Here is a 27,551-nt window from a genome sequence, read left to right on the forward strand (position 1 = left end):
AATAGATAGAGGCACCAGGAGCGGCCCTGGGCTTTCAAAAGAACCACTGCAAATAACCTAAGGGAGCAGGGGAAATAGACAGAGGGACCAGGAGGGGCCCTGGGCTTTCAAAACCACTGCAAATAACCTCGGGAGCATGGGAGATAGACAGAGGAACCAGGAGCGGCCCTGGGCTTTTAAAAGAACCACTGCAAATAACCTAAGGGAGCAGGGGAAATAGACAGAGGCACCAGGAGCGGCCCTAGGCTTTTAAAAGAACCACTGCAAATAACCTAAGGGAGCAGGGGAAATAGACAGAGGCACCAGGAGCGACCCTGGGCTTTCGAACCAGCCTCCAAGGGCTACAGCCTCACTGGGCAAATGTCCAGTGGAATAATAGTCGTCCTGTCCAGCTCTGGTTTGTGTACAGCCAAACATGCACTCATCTCTTGAAAGTATGTCAGTATTCACTAGGACATTAAACCCTCCTGACAGTGCTTAATTTGAGACAGTGGTCTCAGGGGCTTGGCAACAGCAGTTGATTTGCAGTACAAACTCTTATGACAGTCTGCCATATGGTGGCGCTGTTGTCTAATTTTGTGATGAGCACAAGAACAGTTGTTTAATCATTCAATATACATTAAAAATTAATATTGCCTGCCGCCCACACCGTTCTTATAACTTTGGGTGGCTGAAAATAGTCTGAATTGTCTCACTTGTAGTAGTGTGGTGGTTAGTAGTTGTGTTGGGACTGTTATTGGCAACGCTGACAGGAGCAATGGGTGGTGCAAGAAGCAGTGGCCACCAGAAAAGGGCCCTGGCACTTACCTTTTTACAAATTAAGTCTCATGAACATGATAGAAATAGGGTATTGACATTGCCTTGTTTAGTTCAAAGGGGGATGTGTGGTACCATTTTGCTAGAAGCACAACAAAAGAGTGGCTTTGGGCTCCTCACACACAACACAATAGAGCTCACATTGTTCATGAAAGGTGCATTATGAGCAATTGTAAATACATTTTGACTTAAAGTTATCTGGAAGGGGGTAACCAAACATGAATTTTAAGATCTATTAGCCATTATATGGGGCATCAAGGAGAGCCTCACATGTACATACTGATTATCACACTCATTAAAACAGATAAACTGCCAGAGGTAATGGGTATGCGTATGAAGTTTCAGTGGCATTACAACAATAGTTTCAAGAGAGTTAAAGAGCACAGATGTATCCTTGATCTTTCTGTTTGAGTAAGATCCTTAGTCGCCCACATATCCTTTCAGGCTAAAGTCCTCATTCCTAGTGACTTGGGAAATCACATGTTGGGCCCAAACAGGAAAGAATCTCACATTACTGAATACCATACATTAGTCTTTCAATTATCATATTACAGGTTGTGGCAAATTTCTTCATTACAATCTATTCTTGAATTGAGTTTACAGCAAAAGTGCCAGTTAAAAACCATCAACTGCAACTGGTTATTCAAAACTCAAATAATTCCACGTTTAAGTGTTCTACAACTTTTGTAAGCAGAATATGACCATTAATGGATACAGAATGAACCACTCAAAGGATTTGGAGTGGTTATTGTTCTGCTTTGCCAGTAGCAATTGATGAAGTTCATAGGCAATTTCAACAACTGTGTCTCTCCAATGACCAAATTATCTGGAAAACAACAGGTTTTTCTAGATGAAATGTGAATCCACAAATGACGTAAACAGATACGGTGAAGTTTGTCCTAGGCTGCTGTAGAAGAGAGCCACACAAGGAGCCTGTTTTAGAGTTTGGTGACAATGAAATATCTTCAAATTTCTAGTGAAAGTGCTAAACAATAGAATAATCTGTTGTGGGATAAACCTGTTGGGCCTCACAAATTATTTCAAATGATCAAGATATTTATCCCAGAATAACCTCAGCTACCACACTAAACTCATCAGGTCCTCCGATGGATCTTGTTCTGTGCTGAAAGGGACCAGACTACTTAGGGGATGAGCAATTTTCATATGAGGACCTGGAATAAGGTAACTGTTAGCATTCATTCATTACTGAATGGAATTTCTCGGACTAAATCTATCTTTTTGGTCAGTAAACGTGTTACAGATAAATTGGCCACAACAAATGAATGAAACAGAACAAAAGAGTAGTTTTTCTCAGTTGGTATCATTTTTTAATTTAAAATAATTTGCATACCAATCTAATTTAGGAATTTAAAGCATTAAATAAGCATTACCGAAACTCTAAATTCCATTTAGAGGAAGTAATCTTCCTCAGCAGAGGAAGATTTTATCATAAGAATGGAGTCTATAGAAAGCAAATGTCCCTCATACAAACCCTATAGTTCAGTAATCGCCAAACAACCAGTTTCAGTTCATGTCCAAGATTGTCTGCCCCTGTCCGTACTGCAGCGACAATGCCACAGCTGTTGTCGGACACCTTCCAGCCAGGAAGATTCCACTACGCAACCATACCAGCTGTCAGCAAACGCAGCATTTCGTCACAGTTCATGTTTCTTTCTGGAAGTCCAAATCATCAGTCCCTGTACCGCAAGGTGGGTTGAGAAGGTGGGCAAAATAGGAACTGCCCCTGTCTGTACTTTGGACAAATATGCGCTATCGATTTCTGATTTACACCCCTTGAAATCACCAATTTGGTCAGACCACTCTGTCCCAATGGTCAGTTTCAGTAGTATGAGATGATGTAGTAGGGAAAAGTATACAACTCAGGAAGAATAAAGTAATCCATTACTTTGCATTTTCTTTAAGACTACTACTGTACTTTATTCATATGATTGGTTGTGACTTTTTAGGAAGTAAGCAAGTTCATGTTCTCATCCTTTGTCAGTTGTTTCTCAAGCGTGTGCTCTAGGAAGTAACAATTTTGTTACAAGTCTAGTTGAGTGAGCTACAAACTTGAAAGGTATCATTGAGTTTTAGAGCACACGTAGAAACTTTACCAAAGGTTCCCATAGGCTTCAGTCTATTCAGTTCATACGTTTATACTAGGAATGAAAAGCAAGTTATTGAGGTCTTCATGAAACACAGCCTGTGCACGATGAATTTATGCTAAAATAAGAATCTCACATTACTGAATACCATACATTAGTCTTTCAATTAGGCAAATTAATGAATCGCATCCACATCTTGTCAGTATAAAGTACCTCTATTAAATATTTTTAACACTTCATTATTGTTTTGCATACTAATTTGCAATTCTCTTTTCACATTATGTGTTAATACATCATTCAGGATTCAAAAGCGCATTTAAAATAAACCTCTACAGAGCACAAGTTATTAAAGCATCTCTTTTCTCTCCAATTTCAGTGCTCACATTGCATGTTCTAATGTTAACGACCATTTTCATTACACGTAACAGTTTTATTCTTTTCATAGAGTTTTCTATGTTACCATTTGTATATTAAATTCATTTATGCATAAAAAAACATATCAATATATTTGCTAAACTTTACATTTGTTTATTTACATTTATATGTCATCACAAATCTACATCTAACATTCTGCATGCTTTTATGATGCAGTATCGAAATCAAGTTTCATTCATGCATTTTCTTAAACGTGGTAACCTAACACACATTTTATCATCTTCATAAACAAATGTCACAATTAATTTTTCACAGGGTGAATTCGTGGAGATAGAAGAAAGATAACATCCATGCTCTATCAAATCCACTGGTGTAATGTCCTTCACTTTAGGGATAGTATATTGAAGGACATTTAATCACCAGATTCTTCTGCAGATGTAGCGACATCTCCAAACAATCAGTGGATTTCCCATTACAAATCTGCTGGAAGCTGAGCGGTAGCAATAAGCATTGACAACGCCAATTTGCCACCCTGCAATCACTTGGTCTCTCAGCTCACGCTAAACTCAATCATGCAGAACTCTCATCCTGCCTTCATACAGGCACCTCTGCCCCTCACACACACACATGCACATGCACACACGCACCCCCCCCCACACACACACACCGAGGCAACCATCTCAATCTGGACTCACAAAAGTGCACTTCTGACCATGCTTTCACATGGGCACCCCTCTCAGACTGCACATATCCATTGATACTGCACATGTACCACTCATACAAGCTGCCTACTCACCCAGCACTCATACAGGCACACCTCTAGTAGCGTAATATAGTCCCCCACTGCCCTCGCAGGCCCCTCAGCACAGTACGATGGCCTGAGAGCTCCTGACTGAGTCTGGAGGGGGGGCCCTCCATGTCGTTTGCATGGGTGCCCTTTCAAGTTTCCTTACTCTAGTGCACACCTCACACCCTGCAGTCACACATACACAGTTCCTACAACTCCTCATCTTCCTCACTGTTTCTGAATGTGTCAGAAAGGCAGTGATTCAATGCAGGGTGCAAAGGGTCACCTGGTGGAAGGGTGAATGCTGTGAAGTGTAGTCAGATGCTCATTAGTTTCTTCTTCTCCCTCCCATGCGGCTATGCAGACAAGCGATGGTAGTAGTGATGAAAGCATTCACCGACCCACCTGGGAGGTTAGTCAAAAGAATTTACTTTGTGGATCTTACTTCATAGTCTGAGCTTCTGGCTCTCTGCTGTGCAGGAGTCACAGTGCACTTGGATAATTTTTGTAGTCTTCCTAAAATGAAATTGAGAAAAAGAAGGAAAGTGTGGAGGGGCATGTAAGAATACCAACAAACCACCTTAAAAAGCAATGGCCACCTCCTTCACCAGTAGCTGTTGCTTCTTTTCCCACCACACTCTTTTCTCCTGAAGTTACAGGACAAAGAGGCTCAGAAATAGGCAACTAAAGGGGGTTCGTGTATGGTTTTGCCCCGGGTAAGGGCAGGGGAGTCATAGGTTTCTAGCCAGCATAGGCAGTGTCACAACTACACACTGATGGATGGCCTGGCTGATTCAAGTGCCCATGCTTCATCCTCTGCCTCTTGCTCACAACAATGCCACAAAAACCCGAATGGATCAGACACAATCACCTCATCACGCTTCATGCAGAAGGTATCTTGACTGAGGGAAACAATAGGGAAAGAAATTATCCCTATAACCCATGCATAAGCCGTATCACACAATGGCAGCAATCTTGCATTAAGGTTTTTTTTGTGTTTTGTTATAGACCATTTATAAGCGCATGTTCTCCATAAGGTCACTTGGCACTAGGGTAACCAGAGGCAGCAGCTGATACCCAAATTAACCATAGGCATGTTGGAATAGCCATGTTTTTAGAAGTTTCATTAAGCTCTCATAGTTAGAAGATTATCTAATATCAGGAGGGAGAGAATTCCAGGTGTGAGAAGCCAGAAAAGAACAAGCATTTGCAATGCAATAGTTCTCACATTTACACGGGTTTAAGCTATTGGCATTGTAAATGACAATGCCTAATATTTTTGTTTTACAAAACATAAATAAAAGGCATTGTTATTTACAATGCCGATAGCTTAAACTCGCTTAAATGCGAGACCTATTGCATTGCAAATGCTTGTTTTCCTTATAATTATTTTTTACGAAAGAACAAACTAATGCAACACTTTACCACAACTAGGACTATTGGTGTTGTCAATGCTTGTGTTTGACTGTAAGATGAGCTCAGAACAGTTGCCATTCCCCTGGTTTCCTTTCAGCTTTCTTTGGCCTGCCACGTTCAAGAAAAAAAACAACAACAAAAAACACGTTGCTTGAGCTCAAACAGGCTTCACAGCTGAGTGCTTTGAAAAATATAGTTAATTTTTGCAATTACTACAAGAGAGTGTTTTGTGGGGGGGACAAAAGCAACATTGTTGTGCGTTGTCTCCTTTTGGGTGAACATATTACTAGTTTCAGAGACAGCTCTTTGTTATTTACCTCACTCTGTTTTCCATGTTGTGACCTCACATGCTCTCGCTCCGTTCTGCAGTGCACTGCACTGTCTTCTCCACATGCAGTGTGTGCACAGAGGCGATGTCCGGTTGAAACCTACACTGCCATGTGAGAGTTTTGGGGACACTCGCTATCCTGTTGGAGAGCTAGACTACTTTGTTTATGGAACACTAGTTTATGGGTCTAATTATAAAGTAACTACAAAGCTGCCGGATCATAACACATTTCTACAGTAACAGCAAGCATTTGCAATGCAATAGGACTCGCATTTGTTGGGGACAGAGGATCAAGAAGGCATGGACAGCTGGAGTGCAGGTGGGGAGGTGGTAGGTGCGAGAATGCACGGACAACGGGAGTGCGGGGGAGGGGAAAGAAGGAATGGCAACGGGAGTGCGGGCAGGAGGGTGATGAGAAGGCACGGACAACGGGAGTGCGGGCGGGAGGAGGGCAAGAAGGCAAGGACAACGGGAGTGCGGGCGGGAGAGGGGGAAAAATTGTGCTCTAAATAGCACTTACCGTACAGTTTAACACTCGAAGTAAAGGGGCCAATAGCCATGGGAAAGTACAAATGACGACAAGGCCATAATAAGATGGGACTAACAAGCCTCCTAATCAATCAGAAGACAGAATTTACAAAGGACAAAGACAGAAGCCAATGAAAAATATGGAGTGAGAGTGAGGGCAGCTTGTTTCCCCAAACTCTACTACTGCATGCCTCGCAGGGCGAGCAGCGCATGCGCACTGCTGCTAAAGCTCGACCTAAAAACTGGCCCCTCTGAGTCTTTTCTTCTTAAATCTTGACACCAGCAGTAAGTTGTGATGAGCTGATCTTAAGCAGCAATTGGGAGTTTAGCGCTATGTTCTGGAGGACACAAAAGCAGGACTTTTGCCATGGAGAGCCTTGAAAACAGTACAAGCTGTTTTAAAAATGATTCGCTGAACCACTTGAAGCCAATGACTGAGATATAGTTTCTGCTCTTCTATTTAAAAGTTCTGAGTCCTTGATTATTGGCAACAGAGCAGTATGTGGCACACCTCTCGATGGATCAGCAGAGGCAAGGGGGGCATTTTTTAAGCAGACTCAATGAAAGGTTTATAGAGATTATTATGTGTGAATAGCTTAAGCCCCTCTCTCAGCAGTGCTTCTCAGAGTACTTTTTATGGTGATCATATAAGGTCTGGCGACAGTTTCCTCAAGGATACTTCTACCAACACATTGCACTTAATCATTGGTCTGTCAAGAAAGTATTGATTACAGTATGTTTTCTGGACCATTAAAGTGGGAAAATTAATATTTTTAGCAGTACTTGTGCTCGCCATCCAAGCCGAATTTAGCACTTAACCGAAAATATAGGCATTAACTAGAGTTATATAAATTTAGAGTATGGGAAATTATCTTTTACGTCTACTAAAAACGGCTTAACTGGGGGCGAGTATTTTATCAAGCATTAGTCTAACTGCTTCAGAAGGCCAGATCAAATGAAGACATGATAGTCCCTCCATGGTTTTTCCCAGATTACTCCCCAAACCGTTTTGATCAACAGATTTGTTTATTTTTTTCTATAATTATTAATGGTCAAATCTGTCCCATCCATCTTACAATCCATAGCAAAATCACTGCAGAGAATAAATCTACAAATATTTAAGTTGCTACGTCTAAAATGTAGTTTTTAAACTCATGGCACATTGAGTAAAGGAACTGAGAAATGCATTGATACATAAGGCCCTATGTTCTTCAAATTCTTTCTGAAGGTACCCGAGGACACAGAGCTGATGCTTACTAGATAGCAGCATCTTGAAGTGAGTTCTATCTTGAAGTGATAGCCATTGTAGATTCTGCAGTGGTTCATAAAGAGAACACCAAGGCTATGCTGTTGAGAAACCTCGGCTTCACCTTCTTTAGAAATGGGGCTGCCGCAATAGTTCAGACCATTTCTGTCATGAAGAATTGCTTGAAGAACTATGCCAGCCTATTCATTCAATTGAGGGTGAAGCAGCAGGAGGATTGCCACTTTGGGTCTTGCAGGAAAAGTCTGCATCCAACCACACTTTCTGTTAGATTCCCAGGCCTAGGTATAGGAATCAATTGGGTTCAGCAAGCCCCAAATACCAAACTCAGAAGAAAAATTACTGCCAGCCAACCATTCCCACCTCATGCATGTCAGAACAGAAGCATGTGTGGGTGAAGACACTGCATCTGGCACCCTCAACTGGCATTACCCATGCCAGATGCCTAGTCACTATTAAATAGAGCACGGTTGATTCTAAAACTATACATTAGTTTGAAACACGAATGCAGGGCCCTGAAAAAGCAGTAACACCCACACAAACTTTCTTTGGTTCCAAAGTTGGTGTTGGGTTTCACCACCTGGCTCAGGAAAGAGGGATTAGAGGCAGGCCACTGACCCAATTGGGGAATAAAGAGACAGGGCTCAGCTGGAGTACGAAGCAAGCTGCCCCGTCCAAGGACTGTAAAGAGGCAAAAGTGTCCTTGCCTCATTGCCTCATCCCTGTCCCTCTCAGAAGTGAAAATGTACATGGCAGACCCTCTGCATCCCATGTATCCCTCCCTAAACTGTAGCACAATGCTGCAGCGCTACTTCGAACGTTTAGTTGTAGCATTAGCTGCAGAAAAGTCAATGTGTAAATAATGCATTGCTTCTTCAAGCAGAAGATCCATTTGCGCTAATAACATAATTCATCGCTTATGTGAACTTATCTCCTAGGTACTAAATCGAACATCATTGCGTTCTTTATTTGGCACAGTTAGTAGAATATCCATACATCAGTATGAATTAGTAATAAAGTGTATACTGTTGTATTCACTACCTTGGAGATGTACTCTCTAGCGATGGTGGTGAAGGAGTCAAAATAACCTTGATATGTCACTGGTCACTTTCTTGGTGATTTATTATCATTGTTTTGTACGGTGCTAAAAGATTGTTATTTTGCTACTTCAGAGTACTTAAATTGCATGCAGACCGGGTTCCATTGATTTACCTATTAATATATATATCTTATATATATATTCACTTTAAAAAAACATAGGTTTCAGGGACTTTATATTTAGTTGGACATTTCACTCGTACAAAACTGGAGAAATTCGGTCATTATAGTTAGTTGAGGTAACTATAACTCGCGCCCACGCAATGCACTGCTGATGACGTCACATATTACATCACTCATGACATGTTCAGTGACATCACTGATGACATCTCAAATGACATCACTGATGACATCATCCAGTGACTGTGTGTTTCTGTAAAGTGTAAATATGTTTTATATATATATATATATATGCCAATGTATATTGAAGAATGCGTGGGTGTATGAGTGTCTGTATGGATGATTTAGTAGGTGTGTGACTGACAGTATAAGTGAGTGATTAAACGTGTCTTACTGAATGCATGAGTCAGTGACTAAACTGTGTGAATGTCTGTAACAGTATTAGTCTGTCTGTTGGTGTGTAAGTGGCTGCATAGGATGGTGAGTAGCTACGTGAGTCTCTATATGGGTTAATGATTGGTTGACTGAGTATCTGTATGAGTGCCTGAGTATCTGTGTGGGTGGGGGGTGTGACTCTGTGCATAGATTTGTGAGTGAGTGTTTCACTGGGCATATGGGTTCAAGAGTACATCTGTGAAGAGTTGCATGGGTGGGTGAGTGTGTGAATGGGTGTGTTGGTGAGTGTTTAGATGTCTCAGTGGTACATGTGTAAGTAACAACATGTGTGAAAGGCAGTATATGTGGATGTTGGACTATATAAATGGCTATATGCGAGAGTGAGTGATTGTGAGACTGGCTGTATGGATGCTTGTGTCAGTGATAGTATAACAGAGTAAGTATGTGTTAGAATCTGTATAAATAAGTGAGTGGGTGTGGGTATAATTGTTTAGGTGAGTAAATAATAGTGTGATTCATTCTTTGCATGACAGACTATGTGTGTGAGTGGTGGTATGTGTGTGTCTGTATAGGTGTATGAGTGCATATGATAGTGCTTAATTGATGAGTGACTGCATGTACGAGTGACTGTATGGGTGAATGAGTAGATGTGTGTGTAGACCTAGGATTCAGTGAGTGGGTATGTAGTAACTGGTATTGGTGTGTCTTTGTTTTCGAAAATGGTAGTCTGCATTTTAGAGTGGGTGTATCAAAGGTTATATTAGGGTTTGAGGAGGTGCATCATATTATCACGTGGATGATTTCATCTGTGATGTCATCAGTGATGTCATTTGAGATGTCATCAGCGATGTCATCAGTGATATCACTGACCATGTCATGAGTGATGTAATATGTGACATCATCAGCAGTGCATTGCGGGGGCACGAGTTATAGTTACCTCAACTAACTTTAACAGCCGAACTTATCTGGTTTTGTACGAGTGAAATGACCAACTAACTATAACGTCCCTGAAACCTATGGTTTTATCAGAGAATTTCTAAGGTTTTTTAAATGCTAATTTCTCACTATAACGACCCTGAAAGCTTTGGTTTCTTCAGTGAATTTCAAAGTTTTTTTTAAAAGCTAATTTCTAACTATAACGTCCCTGAAACCTATGGCTTTTCATTGACTTTCTAAGGTTTTTTAAATGCTAATTTCTCACTATAACGACCCTGAAAGCTTTGGTTTCTTCAGTGAATTTCAAAGGTTTTTTAAATGATAATTTCTAACTATAACCTCCCTGAAACATGTGTTTTTTTGAGTGAATTTCTACGTTTTTTTAAATGTTAATTTCTAACTATGCCTACAGAGGTAGGACATGTGCAGAAAGAGGAAGAAAGGCGCAGAAAGAAGCAAGAGAAAGGCAGAAGAGGCAACAGAGGTCCAGAAAGACGAAGAAAGGTGCAGAAAGAAGCAAGAGATATGCAGAAAGAACCATCAGAGGTGCAGAAAGAGGCCTTGTTGCAAAGTCATCCTGTGCCCCCAACTTTTTGCTGATGGGTACTGGTGGTAACTGACTCTGACTAACCAGGCCTAGAGCCAGTGCTATGCTAAAAGACACTTAGAATACAGTGAAACACCTACATACTTTAGGGTACACGATGGGTTGGGGTACCCCTGTGATTGGCATGACCTCCCCTGTAAGGCCCTAGCACATAATAGGGCAGGGGGATTAAAACTACCTCTAAAAGTCAGAGGTGCAGAAAGATGCTTCTTTAACCAGTAGTTGCGTTTGCAGAGTGGTAGAGAAAGGGTGCTGGGCCTTCCACCAGCGCTCAGGAATTCTGCTGCGTAGGACTTACAGGAGGTAGCAGTAGGGCTTCTTGGTCCCCAAAGTTTCTCAGAAGTAAAGTTTACTTTATCCCATCCCGTAGTCTGCCAGAAGGCTCGTTTGCAGAGTGGTGGAGAAAGGGGGCATGGCCCCCGAAGAAGTCTTAGCAATCCTACTGTGTGGGACTTGCTGGAGGTAACAAGAGGGGTAGTTGGCCCCCAAGTACATCCTTGGGGCCAACTATCCCTCCTATTACCTCCAGTAAGTACCACACAGCAGGATTGCTAAGTTCTCCTAACAAGCCACTTCCCCTTTGCCCACCAATCTGCAAACACGCTCCCTGGAGCGCTCTTGGATGGGGATTGCAGTCCCCTTCACTGCTGGGGGTCATTAGGGGCCAACTAGCCTACCTCTTACCTCCAGTAGGCCCCAGACAGTTGGATTGCTGAGAGGTGGAAACACCCCTTTCTCCACCACTCTGCAAACACGCCTCCTGGCGCGCTCTTGGTTGGGAAATAAAGTCCCCTTTCCTCATGAGGGTAAATCGGGGCCAACTAGCCCATCATGTACCTTCAGTAAGCCCTACACAGCTGGATTGCTGAGAGTGGTGCGAGGCCACGCCCCCTTTTTGCACCACTCTGCAAACACACCTCCTGGCACACTGCTGCTCGGGGGAAGAGGTCCACTTGTGTCCTGAGGACCACCTCTCAGTAATCCCACAGTATGGGGCTTACTGGAGGTTCCTAGTGGGCTTGTTGGCCCCCAGGGACCCCCAGGAATGTAGGGGACTTAAACCCCCAACTTAGAACGCTCATTGCCCCCAGGACCTGGCCCCATAAAGCACGGGGGCCCATGCTTATTTTTTTTGCTCAGCCGAATTCGCACACCCAGAGCAAATTTGCCCGATTTTTTTTTTTTTAATGCTTTTTTGGGCCCTGGTGTTCCTTGTGGGAGCCCCTAAGCAGGCCTAGGGGGTCAGGGAATTTCTACCCTGCCCCATTTCTTGCTTTCCACCTATTTTGGACTGTTTTCTTCTGACTCGTTTACCGAGTCACAAGATGGCTTCCAACACATTCTGGTTTGGAGTGTTGTTTGCCAACTTGAAGTCTGCTCGCGCTCAGGAGGAGATGCGACTCCTCCTCGGTGCTCAGATATCTATATTTTTATTTTTTTAATTTCTCAGGAACTACTGAACAGATTTAAAATATTTAAAAATAGGTCACTTTCTGAACCAAGAGCTACTTTTTTTGCCAAATATGGTGTAATTCCATTCAGCAGTTCAAGCTGTAGCCTGTTCCAAAATTCCTATGGAAATTAACATGGGGAACACGTGTTTTGGGACCCCCTTTTTTCTCGGCCTTCACTTGACGAATCACCCCAAAACTTTCAAGACGGGAGCTGACTGAAGCTGGTCATTAGTTTTGAAAATTTTGCAAAGATTTGTCAAACGGCGGGCGTCAAAGATATTGGTAAAAGAAAAAATGATTTTTGAATAGAAACAAGGTCCTAACTATAACTACTTAATGGCGACCGACAGTAGGTAATATGTATATGTGTGTGTGTGTGTGTGTGTGTGTGTGTGTGTGTGTGTATATATATATATTCACTGAAAAAACCATAGGTTATAGACCATATATAGTTAGGAATTAGCATTTAAAAAACCTTTTTTACTCACACAAAACCATTGAAATTCCATATATAGTTAGTTGTACTAACTATATATCGCGCACCCGCAATCCACTGCTGATCATGTCACATATTACATCATTCATGACATGGTCAGTGACATCACTGATGACATCACTGATGACATCTCAAATGACATCACTGATGACATCACTGATGACATCTCAAATGACATCACTGATGACATCACTGATGACATCATTCAGTGACTGTGTGTTTCTGTAAAGTTTAAATATGTTTTACATATTGAAAAATGAGTAGATGTAGAAGTGTTGAAATAAAAGATTTAGTAAGTGCGTGACTGACTGTATGAGTGAGTGATTAAATGTGTCTCACTGAGTGCATGGGTTAGTGACTAAACTGTCTTAATTTGTGCATCATTATGTCTGTTGTTCTGTAAACTGCTGCATGTGTTGATCAGTAGCTATATGAGTAACTATATGGGTTATTGATTGATTCTCCAAGTATTTGTATGGGAGACTGAGTGTGTGTGTGTGGGTGGCTGGGAGGTGTATGACTCTGTGCATAGATGTGTGAGCAGTTGATTCACTAGATGTATGGGTTCAAAAGTGCATGTAGAAACACCTGTATGGGCGGTTGACTGAGTGCATTGGTGAGTGAATGGATATCTCAGTGCTACATGTCAAAGTAAGTACATATGTAAAACACAGTACAGGTGACAGTTGACATATATAAATAACTGTGCATAAGAGCCAGTGAATGTGTGAGTGGCTGTATTGATCATTGTGAACTTGTATCAGGCATTGTAAAAGAGAGTAAATATGTGTTAGTATATGTTTGAATAAGTAAGGTGTGTATAACTGTATAGTTGAGGAAATGGAGGTGTGATTGTTTCTTTGCATGACTGACTAGATGTGTGAGTAACTCCATGGATGAGTGACAGTCTGTGAGTGTCTGTTTACACTGAGTGTATCTAAGGTTATATTAGAGTCTGAAGAGGTTCATCGTATTATCATATGAATGATGTCATCAGTGATGTCATCAGTGATGTCATTTGAGATGTCATCAGTGATGTCATCAATTATGTCATTTGAGATGTCATTTGAGATGTCATCAGTGATGTCATTTGAGATGTCATCAGTGATGTCATCAGTGATGTCACTGACCATGTCATGAATGATGTAATATGTGACATGATCAGCAGTGGATTGCGGGTGCGCGATATATAGTTAGTACAACTAACTATATATGGAATTTCAATGGTTTTGTGTGAGTAAAAAAAGGTTTTTTAAATGCTAATTCCTAACTATATATGGTCTATAACCTATGGTTTTTTCAGTGAATTTCAATGGTTTTTTAATAGCAAATAACAAAAGCTTTAAAATGTATTTTTCTTTAAATCAAAAAATATATTTTACACGTTTTTAATACTTTTTTTTTAATTATATTTTTTGTTTCGCTCCCGGTACGCGAACCGGTTAGCTTCCCGTTAGCGCAATTTGGTGCCGCGACCCGGTCCGCGAACCGGAAACGTTCCGTTTGCGCAACTGCTGCGTTAGAAAACAACATCGTGACGCGTCGCGTCAGCGTGACGTATCGCGTTGTCGCGTAATACGTCATATGACGCGCCAAGGTAGCGTACCCGGAAGCGAACTGGTACGCGAACCGAGGCGCGAAGCGCTGCTTCCCGGAAGCGATCCGGGACGCGGCCCAAAGCGCGTAACGTAAACACAACAAGTCATTTGACTCGGTAATAACACTTTTCATTGGTTCATTTCACTTTTGGTTTCCTAATGATGTAAGACTACGTCATGTGACCTAAAAGTAACACTTTTCATTGGTTTAGAACTATTGTTTTTCCCAAATGATGAAAACCCCTCCTTCTTTCCTCACTCTGACTTTCATCTTTGTGAGAGAAAGACCCTTTGTTATTAGTGAGCAATGGCTTCATTAGTAGCTTCAGCTGGTGCTTCCCCACCACCTCCACCACATCCAAAGAAGAGAGGACCACCTGCTGAAGTTATTATTCAGCAAGAGGAGGAAGAAGAGGAAGAAGAGGAAGAGCAGCAAGAGAGGCAATTTTTGCGTGAGGAGCCCAGAAGGTCTCATGTGAAAGTAAATTATATTTGGCAATTTTTTAGTTATCCCCAGGGCCAAAAAAAAGTCAATGCACGGTACGTAACTTGCCTTATATGTAAAGAAAGCCTGTCCAGAGGCACCGAGAAGAAGTACAGTTACGGCAATTACACGATGCATCGCCATATGAGTAGGTGGCATCCTAACAACTACAGTGCTGCGCAGTTACGTGACCAGCAAGATAATCCTCCTTCTATGGCCAGAAGATCAGTTGTGCCGGAAGTGACGGGACCAGAGGCGAGGGAGTTGGTCCCAAATATTCAGATGAAATTCGGGGAAGTGAAACAAGTGTGCGTGCATTGCAATGGGTTCATTTGCTACAGAGAAAGTAGCATCACTCTGATCAACAGAGCTATCAATCAATCAATCATGACATTTGTAGAGCGCACTACTCACCCGTAGGGTCTCAAGGCGCTGGGTTGGGGGGGGGGTGCCGTTACTGCTCGAACAGCCAGGTCTTGAGCTTCTTCCTGAAGGAGAGGTGGTCTTGGGTCAGGCGTAGGTCGGTCGGGAGTGAGTTCCAGGTCTTGGCGGCCAGGTAGGAGAAGGATCTTCCTCCTGTTGTTGTTCTTCGGATGCGGGGGACGGCGGCGAGGGCGTGGCTGGTTGATCTGAGGAGGCGCTTGGGAGTGTAGAAGTTGATCCGGTTGTTGAGGTAGCTCGGGCCTTGGTCGTGTAGGGCTTTGTGTGCGTGGGTGAGGAGCCGGAAGGTGATTCTCTTGTTGACCGGGAGCCAATGCAGATCTCTCAGGTGTCCGGAGATGTGGCTGCGTCGGGGGATGTCGAGGATGAGCCTGGCCGAGGCGTTCTGAATCCGCTGGAGTCTCTTCTGGAGTTTGGCAGTGGTTCCGGCGTAGAGGGCGTTGCCGTAGTCCAGTCGGCTGGTGACGAGGGCCTGGGTGACCGTCTTCCTTGTGCCGGTGGGGATCCACCGGAAGATCTTGCGTAGCATGCGCAGGATGTTGAAGCAAGACGAGGAGACGGCGTTTACTTGTCTGGTCATGGAGAGGGAGGAGTCCAGGATGAAGCCCAGGTTACATGCGTGGTCCGTTGGTTTGGGTGCGGTGCCCAGGGCGGAGGGCCACCAGGAGTCGTCCCAGGCGGAGGGCGATGCGCCCAGGATGAGGACCTCCGTCTTGTCCGAGTTCAGTTTCAGGCGGCTGGTCGTCATCCATTCGGCTACCTCTCTCATCCCTTCGTGCAGGTTGGCTCTGGCGGTGGCGGGGTCGTTGGTCAGGGAGAGGATCAGCTGGGTGTCGTCGGCGTAGGAGATTATGTTGAGGTTGTGTTGGTGTGCGATGGCCGCGAGGGGGCTCATGTAGACGTTGAAGAGGGTGGGGCTCAGTGAGGATCCTTGAGGGACGCCGCAGATGACTTCGGTGGCCTCTGACTTGTACGGTGGTAGGCGGACTCTCTGTGTTCTTCCGTCGAGGAAGGAGATGATCCATTCCAGTGCCTTGTCCTGGATTCCGATGTTGCCAAGGCGCTGTATTAGTGTGCGGTGGCAGACAGTGTCGAAGGCCGCGGAGAGGTCTAGGAGGATGAGGGCCGCTGTTTCTCCGTTGTCCATCAGAGTTCGTATGTCATCGGTGGCAGCGATGAGGGCGGTCTCGGTGCTGTGGTTCGCCCGGAAGCCCGACTGTGAGGGGTCGAGGGATCCGTTCGTCTCGAGGAAGGCTGCCAGCTGTTTGTTGACGGTCTTCTCGATGACTTTGGCCGGGAACGGGAGGAGCGAGATGGGGCGGTAGTTCTTGAGGTCGGTGGGGTCTGCTGTGGGTTTCTTGAGAAGAGCGCTGAGTTCGGCGTGCTTCCAGCTCTCAGGGAAGGTGGCGGTGTCGAAGGAAGTGTTGATGATGTCCCGCAGGTGGGGTGCGATGACAGCGTCGGCCTTGTTGAAGACGTGGTGAGGGCAGGGGTCAGTCGGAGATCCGGAGTGGATGGAGTTCATTGTGCGGATGGTGTCTTCTGTGTTGATTGGAGTCCAGGTGCGGAGGGTGGTGGTGGGTGGCGTTGTTGCGGTTGTGGCTTGCGTTGGTTGGTTGCTGAAGCTGTTGTGTATGTCCGCGATCTTGTTGTGGAAGTAGGAGGCGAGGGAGTTGCAGAGGTCTTGCGACGGGGTGATGTCATTGCTACCGGCGCTGGGGTTGGAGAGCTCTTTCACGATGTTGAAGAGTTCCTTGCAGTTGTGTGCGTTGTTGTCCAGTCGATCCTTGTATGTATTTTTCTTGGTGGCGCGGATCAGTTGGTGGTGTTTCCGGGTGGCGAGCTTGAGGGTGGTCATGTTGTCCGTGGTAGGCTCCCTTCTCCAGGCTTTCTCGAGGGCTCGGCAGTTCTTCTTGGAGCTCTTTAGTTCGTCGGTGAACCATGGTGTTTTTCTGCTGCAGGGTCTGCTGGGTGGGGTTCTCAGTGGGGCGAGTTCGTCCGCGCAGTTGCTGATCCACTTCGTGAAGTTGTCGGCGGCCAGGTTGGTGTTCGCTGAGCTGGCGGGAGGGTGCTGGCTCAGGGAAGCGGTGAGCTGGTCGGCTGTGATCTTGTTCCAGCTTCTTCGGGCAGCCTGTTGTTGGTGGTGGTGGATCGCCGATCTGTTGAAGGTGAAGTGGACGCAGCTGTGGTCCGTCCAGTGGAGTCCTGTTGCGTGGCTGAAGGTGACGTCGTTGCTGGACGAAAAGACGGCGTCGAGCGTGTGTCCGGCGAGGTGGGTGGGGGTGGTTACCAGTTGCTTGAGTCCGAGGTTGGCGAGGTTGTCGATCAGGCTGGTGGTGTTGCGGTCGTTGTTGTTCTCCAGGTGGAAGTTGAGGTCCCCCAGGAGGATGTAGTCGGCGGAGGGGAGGGCATGCGGACTGACGAAGTCGGCGATGTCCTCGCTGAATCGTGTGCGTGGCCCCGGGGGTCGGTAGATCAGGGTGCCTCTGAGGGTGGTCTTCGGGTTGGTGTGGATCTGGAAGTGCAGGTGTTCGGCGGTGGTTAGGGTGTCGTCGGTGTTGGTCGTGATGCGGATGGTGTCTCTGTGGATGATGGCGATGCCTCCTCCCGTCTGGTTGGCGGTGCGGTCCCTCCGGATGATCTTGTAGCCCTCCGGGATGGCGATGGCGATGTCTGGGGCTGAGGAGGCGTTCATCCAGGTCTCGGTGAGGAAGGCCACGTCAGGGGCGGTGGTGTCGAGGAGGTTCCAAAGTTCTACGGCGTGTCTGTGGACGGAGCGGGTGTTGAGCAGGATGCACTTGAGGTGGCTGCTGCTGGTGTTCGGTTTGGTGAGTGCTGGTGCAGGGTGTGTCCGGATGCAGCTGAACTTGCAGGCGTGGCAGCTGAAGGGTCCGTGGGTGTGCTTCGGGGCGGCTTGGTGACATCCTGGGATGCGGCCGGTGTTGAGTGCGATGAGATCGGCGGAGTTGTAGGTTCGTCGGGTCGGCTTCCGTCGGTGGGGGCCAGGGGTCCTGGCCCTGGGCGCGGTCCAGGCGCGGACGGGCGCAGACGGGCTTACCTTTGGCGCGCCTTCGGCGCACAATCGGCGCGCCCGCTGCGCGTCAACGCTGCGCGTTCGCACGGTCGCCATATAAGGCGAAGTGCGCGGGTGGGCGGAGCAGCTGGGAGGCGGGAGCGGGGAGGGAACAGAAGGAAAAAGGGGCGGGGTCGGCGGTAGTGGCGGGAAGCGGGGGCGGCGAGGGAGGCGGGAAACAGAGCGGGCAGTGATTACCGAAGGTAAACAAATCGCGCTAACACGGGAAGAAGACTAGGAAATATGGACAAGCACAAAAGATTGACAGAACAAGCTAAACACGGGGAAAAAAGCCTAAGAGATGCAGACAAGCACAAGTGATTGACAAAACAAGCTAAACACGGGGAAAAAAGCCTAAGAGATGCAGACAAGCACAAGTGATTGACAAAACAAGCTTAACACGGGAGAGAGATTAGAAAGTAAAAACAGGCACAAGCGATTGGCGAAAGAAAACCAAACGGATGGCAGCAGGGTCAGTCGGCAGCGAGGCAGCTAGGCACAGCGAGGGGGCACACGCAGCAGCTGGTGGCCGTGCGGCGCGGGGGTGTCCCACAAGTGGGTCACACTCACCTGTGTCGCACGGTCGCCATATAAGGCCAAGTGCGCGGGTGGGCGGAGCAGCTGGGAGGCGGGAGCGGGGAGGGAACAGAAGGAAAAAGGGGCGGGGTCGGCGGTAGTGGCGGGAAGCGGGGGCGGCGAGGGAGGCGGGAAACAGAGCGGGCAGTGATTACCGAAGGTAAACAAATCGCGCTAACACGGGAAGAAGACTAGGAAATATGGACAAGCACAAAAGATTGACAGAACAAGCTAAACACGGGGAAAAAAGCCTAAGAGATGCAGACAAGCACAAGTGATTGACAAAACAAGCTAAACACGGGGAAAAAAGCCTAAGAGATGCAGACAAGCACAAGTGATTGACAAAACAAGCTTAACACGGGAGAGAGATTAGAAAGTAAAAACAGGCACAAGCGATTGGCGAAAGAAAACCAAACGGACGGCAGCAGGGTCAGTCGGCAGCGAGGCAGCTAGGCACAGCGAGGGGGCACACGCAGCAGCTGGTGGCCGTGCGGCGCGGGGGTGTCCCACAATCATGATTGTCCGAAACGCCCCAGACAATAAATTCTTTTTTTTTTGTTGCTCCTGTTGAGCCCTTTACAATGAATCGTTTTCGTTCCCCCCCCCAAAAAACCCCAAAAAATATAAAACTGTTCAGAAAATACAAAAAAAGTAAAAAAATGTTCAGAAAAATAATAAAAAAAATATAAAACAACAAAAACAATTTAAAAAAAAGTTCTTTTCAGAACTACCTCTCTGTTATAAAAAAATTGGTAGAATATTTGGAACTCTGCCAACCTCTATTTCTTTTGGTTCGCTTCCCCGTTCGCTCTCCGGTACGCGAACCGGGAGCGAACCAAACATTTTTTCAAGAAGAGTAATTATAAGGGAAGGAAACAGACAGTTATGTTAAAAGAAAGACAGCTATAGGGAGTAAAGTAGAGATACTGTTTAATAGATCTATTTACTGAAGAATAGATTTAAGAGAGTATAATTGTGAAAAACAAAATAGATAAGGAACTGAGAAAAAAAAAGAGAGTAGAAGAATAACAAACAAGAGTTTCTTAGAGAATGTGAATGAATAATCAAATTAAGATTAAAACATCGGAATAACAGAGAGAAAAAACACAATGCAGAAAAGAAGAAGTAACAGAAAAGGAATGATTGAAACAGCAAAGAAATGTAAATAACATAGGGGCATATTATCAACATAGGCGATAAAAATTTTGCTGCTTTTATCAGCAGAAATCTGACACTAAAGACGCTTTTGCAGCAGTTTTCTGCCAATAATTACTGCTTTTATCGGCAGAAAACTGCCGCTAAAGCCGCTTTTCTGGAAGAAAACTGCTGCTGAAGCCACTTTTGCGGCAGTTTTCTGCCGATAAAAACACTGATAAATTTATTGCCTGTGTTGATAATATGCCCCTTACTGTGCTTGAACTACAGAGAGAAAGCATAATGAACAAGTAGTGAAAGAGTGATCAGTCAGAAACAGTGAGAGCAATAGAGACAGAGTGAGTGAACAAGAGTGACGAAGTATGAGAAGAGAGGGACTGACAAAAATAGTGGAAGGAGTAGAGTAAGTAAGTAATAGAGAAAGGATTGAGGGAAGTAGCAAAGGCAGGAAAGTGAGGGTTAAAGAAATGAAGTAGTGAAACTAATAGAAGTTAAATGTGATAGAAATGTAACGAAAAGAGTACAAAACATTTACCTTATAATTGTCGTTAACTTAGTCACTTGTAATTTTTATACTTTCAATCTGTGAGAGAGAGAACAAACATTTGAAAAATATTAAAACATGTATTTAAAAATTAGAAAAGACAAGGGAAAAGATTGAAGGACAAACAGTTTTTCAATAACTTTGACACTTACAGAAGCCTCTGCTTCTCCATGCCCCTACACAGTCCTAAAAATATACATTTTAAACTAACAGTATCTTGATGCAGATGAAGTGAGGCCTATCTTGCAATATGGTGCATCTTTTGCACTGCTGCTGTCTCACAACAGTGATGCAATGGCAGCGCAAAAGAGGTGCAAAGCCATCATAAAATTGCCCTTAACATTTTAAATAATTGTTTCAGGATGCCAATAAGATGTGTCCTATCCAGAGGTTTGTTTCAGGTGAGGCCTACTCAGGGTTCCAAATAAAATTTCGAGTTGTTGAAGAGTACAGAGGAGATAATACATGTGAAGGCCTACCAATGAAGTAAGTCATGTCCAGTTCACTCTTGAACAAAGGCCAGACCTCTTCTGTGTCCGTGGACAGACCTAAACTTCATCTGCACAATGTCATTCATAAACTTAGGAAACACAGGTGATGTAATTGAAAAATGTGGAGTTTCTTTTCCTCATTTCACAATCACATCACCTGTGTTGCCTTTGGTTAGGTATCTCATAGTGCAGATGGAGTCTAGCATATCAAAGAGTACATAGAAGTTGAGCAGTATATACAACAATTTTGACATTTACAGAAGACTTAGCTTCTTATCTTGTTGGAGATGAAGTCAGGCCAGTCTTGCAACATGGTGCATCTTTTGCATCACTGCTGCATCGGTTTCATGTGGCACGGGTTTTTTACAGCATGACACATCTGCCTAGATGCATCAATTTGTAATTTTGTCGCCTCATAGCAAATCTTTTGCACCGCCGCTGCATCACAAAAGTGACGCACAGTGGCGCAAAAGAGGCATACACCTATCATAAATCTGTCCCTAACATTTGAAATGATTGATTCAGGATGACGATAAGGTGTGGCCTCTCCAGAGGTTTGTTTAAGGTGAGGCCTACTCAGGATTGCATATCAAATTTATGCTTGTTGAAGAATACAGAGGAGATAATACATGTGAAGGCCTACCAATGAAGTAAGTCATGTCCACTTCACTCTTGAACAAAGGCCAGACCTCTTCTATGTCCGTGGACAGACCTAAACTTCATCTGCACAATGTCATTCGTAAACTTAGGAAACACAGGTGATGTAATTGAAAAATGTGGAGTTTCTTTTCCTCATTTCACAATCACATCACCTGTGTTGCCTTTGCTTAGGTATCTCATAGTGCAGATGTAGTCCAGCATATGAAACAGTACCCAGAAGTGCAGCACTGCATGCAACAACTTTGACACTTACAAAAGCTTCAGCTTCTGCATGCCCCCTACACAGTGCTAATTATATACATTTTAAACTGATGGTATCTTGCTGGAGATGAACTGAAACCTATCTTGCAACATGGTGCATCTTTTACACAAAAGTGACCCACAGCGGAGCAAAAGAGGCGCACGGCCATCATAAATCTGACCCTAACATTTTAAATGATTGTTTCAAGATGCCGATAAGGTGTAACCTATCCACAGATTTGTTTCAGGTAAGTCCTACTCAGAGTTGCAGATGAATTTTAGGTTTGTTGAAGAATACAGAGGAGATAATACATGTGCAGGCCTACCAACGAAGTGAGTCATGTCCACTGCACTCTTGAACAAATGTCAGACCTCCTCTGTCTCCAGGAACAGGCCTAAACCTCATCTACACAATGTGATGTGTAATGTTAGGAAACACAGGTAATATAATTGAAAAACGTGCAATTTGTTTTGCTCATTCCACAATCATATCACCTGTGTTTCCTTTGCTTAGGTATCTCATTGTGGAAATGTAGTCTATCATATGAAAGACTACGTAGAATATGAGCATTGTATGCAACAACTTTGACACTTACAGAAGCCTCACCTTCTCCATGCCTCCTACACAGTTCTACATGTACATCATAAATGCAAACAGTACAGAATTAATTATACATGTTAAATGGTTTATTTTTGCTGTTCTCAGAATGTATCAAATTTCACTAAAAACAGTGACTTGAAGGTATTCATCATATAACAGCGGGGAAAAAAAACACAATCAAAATGATTGTGTTTAAAAAACCCATACAACATAACAAATCAGAATTCAGAACTCCTTAAAGTTAACTTACTTTCCATGACGTCGAAGGATGTCCTATGAACAGCTTACACTCTGTTGTGCTGTTATTACTTTCAGCCCGCCACTTTCTGAAAGAAAACCTCCATCGTTTTGAAAAATATGTTACATACAATAAATGACTTCTCGCTCTCTATCACACGTTTCCACAAGGCCAAATCATGTCAGAGCCATTTATAACTCTTGGAATTCTTGTAAGCCAATCCCGTCATGTTGTATTTCCGCAACTTTCAGAATTAAAATGTTGAAGATCATTTTCACAATCCTGGACTACTAATATCTTACCCTTCTTGCTCACTCATGTTCTACATTTCCTATGACACTGATACTGCTTACTATGAAGCAGACTTACACTACCTCTATGACTACTACAATTATTTAATTCTCTACATCACTTTTAATCACAAAGCAATATAAAACAGTAGACAGCATTGCAGACTTACATTCCCTCTACTCCATGTTTTGATTGGCTGCTTGAATTAGCTTATAAAAAGAAATAGTTTTTCTGAACTCATTCAAAGTGCAGTTATTTTTCCAGGACGTCCAGTGTTATGGTAAGAAGTTATGTCTCTGTACTACACTTATCCTCAAGGCCAAATCATGTAGGAGCCATTAGAACTTCTTGAAATTCCTCAGAGCACATCCCGAGATTCTTTCCCTAAAATTTTGGTTTTAAAAACACCAGGTAAGAATTTTTAAGGTCATACGGCAATTTTTTTTTGAAAATTAAAACAGAATCGTTGCAGAATGACCAGCCATTTCTAGACTTTAAATAAGCTGTGTAATGTCCTGATGTTATTGAAGGACCGTCATGATATATAATTGCTACAGTTACAAAAGTGCTTCCTGATATTGACAACTGTGAAGCCACAACATTTTTAATTAAAGTTGTCAATTTTGTTCCATCAGGCCTACATCGTTGGAACATTAAAATGACATACTGGCCATATGTTCGTATAAATAATGTGGACAACATTTCAGATTTACATTGGCTACATTCCATGTTGTGATCAGCTGCTTTTACTAGCTTATTAAAGGAGACTGATTTACTGTCTGGCAAAGTTAAATATATAAATCGTTCTGAGTCTACACTAGTAGTACTTGATACCCTACAGTTCTCGCAGTCATGCTGCCATTGATAAGAAAGCCCAAACAGGTGATCTATATCTACACCTTCAGCATGCAATACATCAAGCATATACATTAAAAACTCCTGACAATCTTGCTGAATATTTTGAGAGAATTGTGTTTGGCCTGAACATCTGTCTAACAGATTTCGAATTTCAGACACACTTTCTATTTTTGTTCTATCAGTGCTACATTTCTCTAACACAGAATTTAACAAACTGCAAAATCTTTGATCAGAATTGACCACAATCTCTTCTTTTACATTTTCTAGAGAAAACAAAACATCAACCACTACATTAGCATAGCAGTTGACACCAGAACTGTTTTCAAATTGAAAACCAACAACATCTTCAACAGAATCCTTTTTGTTTCTGCTTATAATTTCAGGTTCATCGACTTTTCGTCTTTTTGCTACAACCTCCCTAGTATTGGTCACATTTCTTCGTTTCCGGCCTACCACACGTTTCTCAAACAAAGGATATTGAGGCAAATGTGGCGCATACTCTCTTCTCAACCTATTGTATTCCTTAACACAATCTAGATCCGCACAAATGTTTGTGACATCACACTCAATCAAGTACAATCCCGATAAAGTTCTAACTCTTGACAATGCCACATATGCCATACCCTCCTTGAACACAGAACTGCCAATATTCACCAATGCACTGTCTACACTTAAACCTTGCGATTTATGGATTGTCACCGCATATGCCAAGCAAACAGGAAACTGCTTACGGCGAACATATAAGTCTTTTACAAGCAAAAATCTAGCAGAACAACGACCAATTAGCTGTACTTCCTCAATGCCATCAAATTTAATTTTTAAAAATTTTATTCCATCTCTATTTCTGTATTTCACAAAATCAACAACATTACCCATTGATCCATTTACCAGACCTCTTTCAACATGTAAATTCCTTCTTAAAATTATACGGCAGTTTAAGCACACATTCAGAGTCTTTTCAAAACCTGCAGTTTTAGATATAGTCTTCTCTAATGAATCCAATTTGGATTTCAAATTCTCAGACAAAATAATTGTTGATCCCATATGCTCTACTCTGTCAATAGCTTCCAGTTTCACAATCTCTTGCCTTCCTAAATGCAACATTTTGTTGTTGAAGAGGGCACATTCTGCAAGAGTTGGCATCAAACATATTCCAGATTTCTTCTCAGTAATTTTCTGAAAAATATTCTCAGGCACAACATCTTGTTCTGGATATAAATTTGACAGTAATCGTGCATGTAAAGCTTCTTTCCCATTCTCGGTCACTTTTCCAATTCTAACATCTTGTAGAATATTCTTGTAAACTTCATCCTTCGCCTGACGCATATTTTCATGCAGTTCAGCATAATTGAAGTTTAACCATATATTGACGTTGCCAATGCTCCCTAGGCACTTCCTGGTATCTTCATGCGTGAGCATTTTGAACACAGGTTGCCCTTTCACTGGTGTCAGCTGCAGAAGATCTCCGAAAACAATGATGTGTTTGCCACCAAATAACACATCATACTCTGTTTTGAGAACTTCTTGCATTCTCAAATGCACGAAGGCAAGCATGACATTGGAAACCATGCTTACTTCGTCAATGATAAGAAGTTTCATTTTCCTCAAGATTCTTGAAACTTCACAACAAGCATCTCCAGATAGCTTGTGATATTGTAATTTGTTGTCATGCTCCACTGGCAGCATCAGTAAACGATGTAAAGTAATCCCTTTAATGTTATGTGCTGCCAGTCCAGTTGGAGCGGTGACAACACAAGACAGCGATGACTCAGTCCTTTCCTGCAAATAACATGAAATTGCTTTAATGAGGAAACTTTTTCCAGTTCCCGCTTCTCCACTCACGTACAGTCGGACAGGCTTCAACGACGTACATGAGCACTCTTTCTTCTCATGACTTAATCCATGATCAATTTGCATGGTAACTTCGTCATATATTTTCCTCTGCTCAACGTTGAGTTGTCTTTCCAAGTCTTCTAAGTTAACCGCATCCTCCTGAGCATGTGCCATGGCTCTTTCCACTTCATTCATGGCAGTGGCAGCTTCATTTTCGATAACAGGTCCTCCTAGTGGATCCTGACTCAATGAAGCAGAACTCTGACTGTCCTGAGAACTGTCTCTGGCAATCTCGGCTGCAATTGTTGCTTCCTGCTCGATTTCCGCATTCAACATTTCTACATATTTGGGAAAAGCAGGACATTCTATGGTCTGCTTGGCGGCAGTGAAAGAGTCTTCGTAACAGAGGAAATCTCCAAGCAGTTCCTCTTCTGCACGCCAAGGCTTGAAAAGTTGCAAAAATGCTAAATAGAAAAACTCTTTTTTTCAGGAGATTCGCCACTCAATTTTCGATGGTTTACCAAGTGGCATTTTCTTTGCTTGACCAGACATCCCTCACTTCCAATTACAGCATACACTCCTTTCTCAGTATCTTCTTTGATGTTCCTCTTGAATATGTAATTTTGAAGAACCTCATACAGACAAACATTCTCGAGGTGACTGCTTCGATTTGGATAATATGTATCCAACATGTTGGTCTTCAAAATGTCGGTACTGTTTGGCTCCTTTTCCGCCAAATACTAAATTTCCCGCACAGGTTTCAGAACTCGATTACGCGTTGCAGCAAGACCAAGACTCGCCCAAACGATACTCCTAGATTTGGCATAGAGACTTGCTGAAGACAACCGGTCAGAACATTCGTAAGCTCCGATTTCTCGATGCGACAACATCTTCAGACTGAAACTGTACAACTTCTTACTGAGGCTCTTTTCATGGGAAATGTCCTCCCACATATCCTTCAATTCTGTCTTCTCTTTTTTGGTGATGTAAGATGTCACATACCGAGCCACAGCCATACAGTTATCAGCCACAAACTGTATATCCATGTTAGCATTCCACATGGACAAAATCACTGGGTTGTAGTCGTTGATGTACTTGGACTCTTCGTTCCTCTTCAAATTGTATGTGTTTTTCGGTGATTTCTTCATCACATTATGTCGCAGCGAAGACATCAAACTGTTTACTCTTCCTTTAGAAATCACCGGTCGTGGAAACCCGAAACGACATTTGGTGTAGAACTTGTCCTTGTTTCGGAATTTACGACGACAGTACTTTCCACAACGATGGCTTTGGAAACGTAGAACTTTTTCTCTTAGGCTTTTCTTCTCCTTTGCGTTTGGAACAGCACACGTAGAATACTGTTGTATGAAACTCATCACTGAGTCTTCTGGATCCGTTCCAAATTTAGGTGCATCCTTGATCCACAACAGCATATGTATGTGAGGAGCACCTCTTGCTTGGTACTCCTTTCTCCAGAAGAAATCTAACACCTCTCCAAGAGGTGGATTCTTCTTATTCATGATGAACGACATCATAGCTTCAAATCTATGATTGAAGTACCGGCATACATTGACTGGATCCAAAGAACACAGTTCTCCGGGTGTCTTGAATTCGATGTTTTCGATGTTTCCATTTGCCTCTCGTAGAAATTCAAGTAAGTCTTCCCAGCCATACTCGGCACAGCTCAGAGTGAGGAACCATGTGGGACTTCCTAAGTTCCTCAGCATACATTTTAAATCACC

The 27,551-nt window shown here is 43.5% G+C and overlaps 1 protein-coding gene across 1 annotated transcript in view; it reads left to right on the forward strand.

The window, feature by feature from the left end:
- The window catches only part of RXFP2 (relaxin family peptide receptor 2), a 1,449,053-nt gene that overhangs the window by 489,783 nt on the left and 931,719 nt on the right, over positions 1 to 27,551 (forward strand). The gene's annotated exons all lie outside the window — the stretch shown is intronic.

This window comes from Lissotriton helveticus, chromosome 8 (assembly GCF_964261635.1).
Source record: "Lissotriton helveticus chromosome 8, aLisHel1.1, whole genome shotgun sequence".
Taxonomy (NCBI): domain Eukaryota; kingdom Metazoa; phylum Chordata; class Amphibia; order Caudata; family Salamandridae; genus Lissotriton; species Lissotriton helveticus.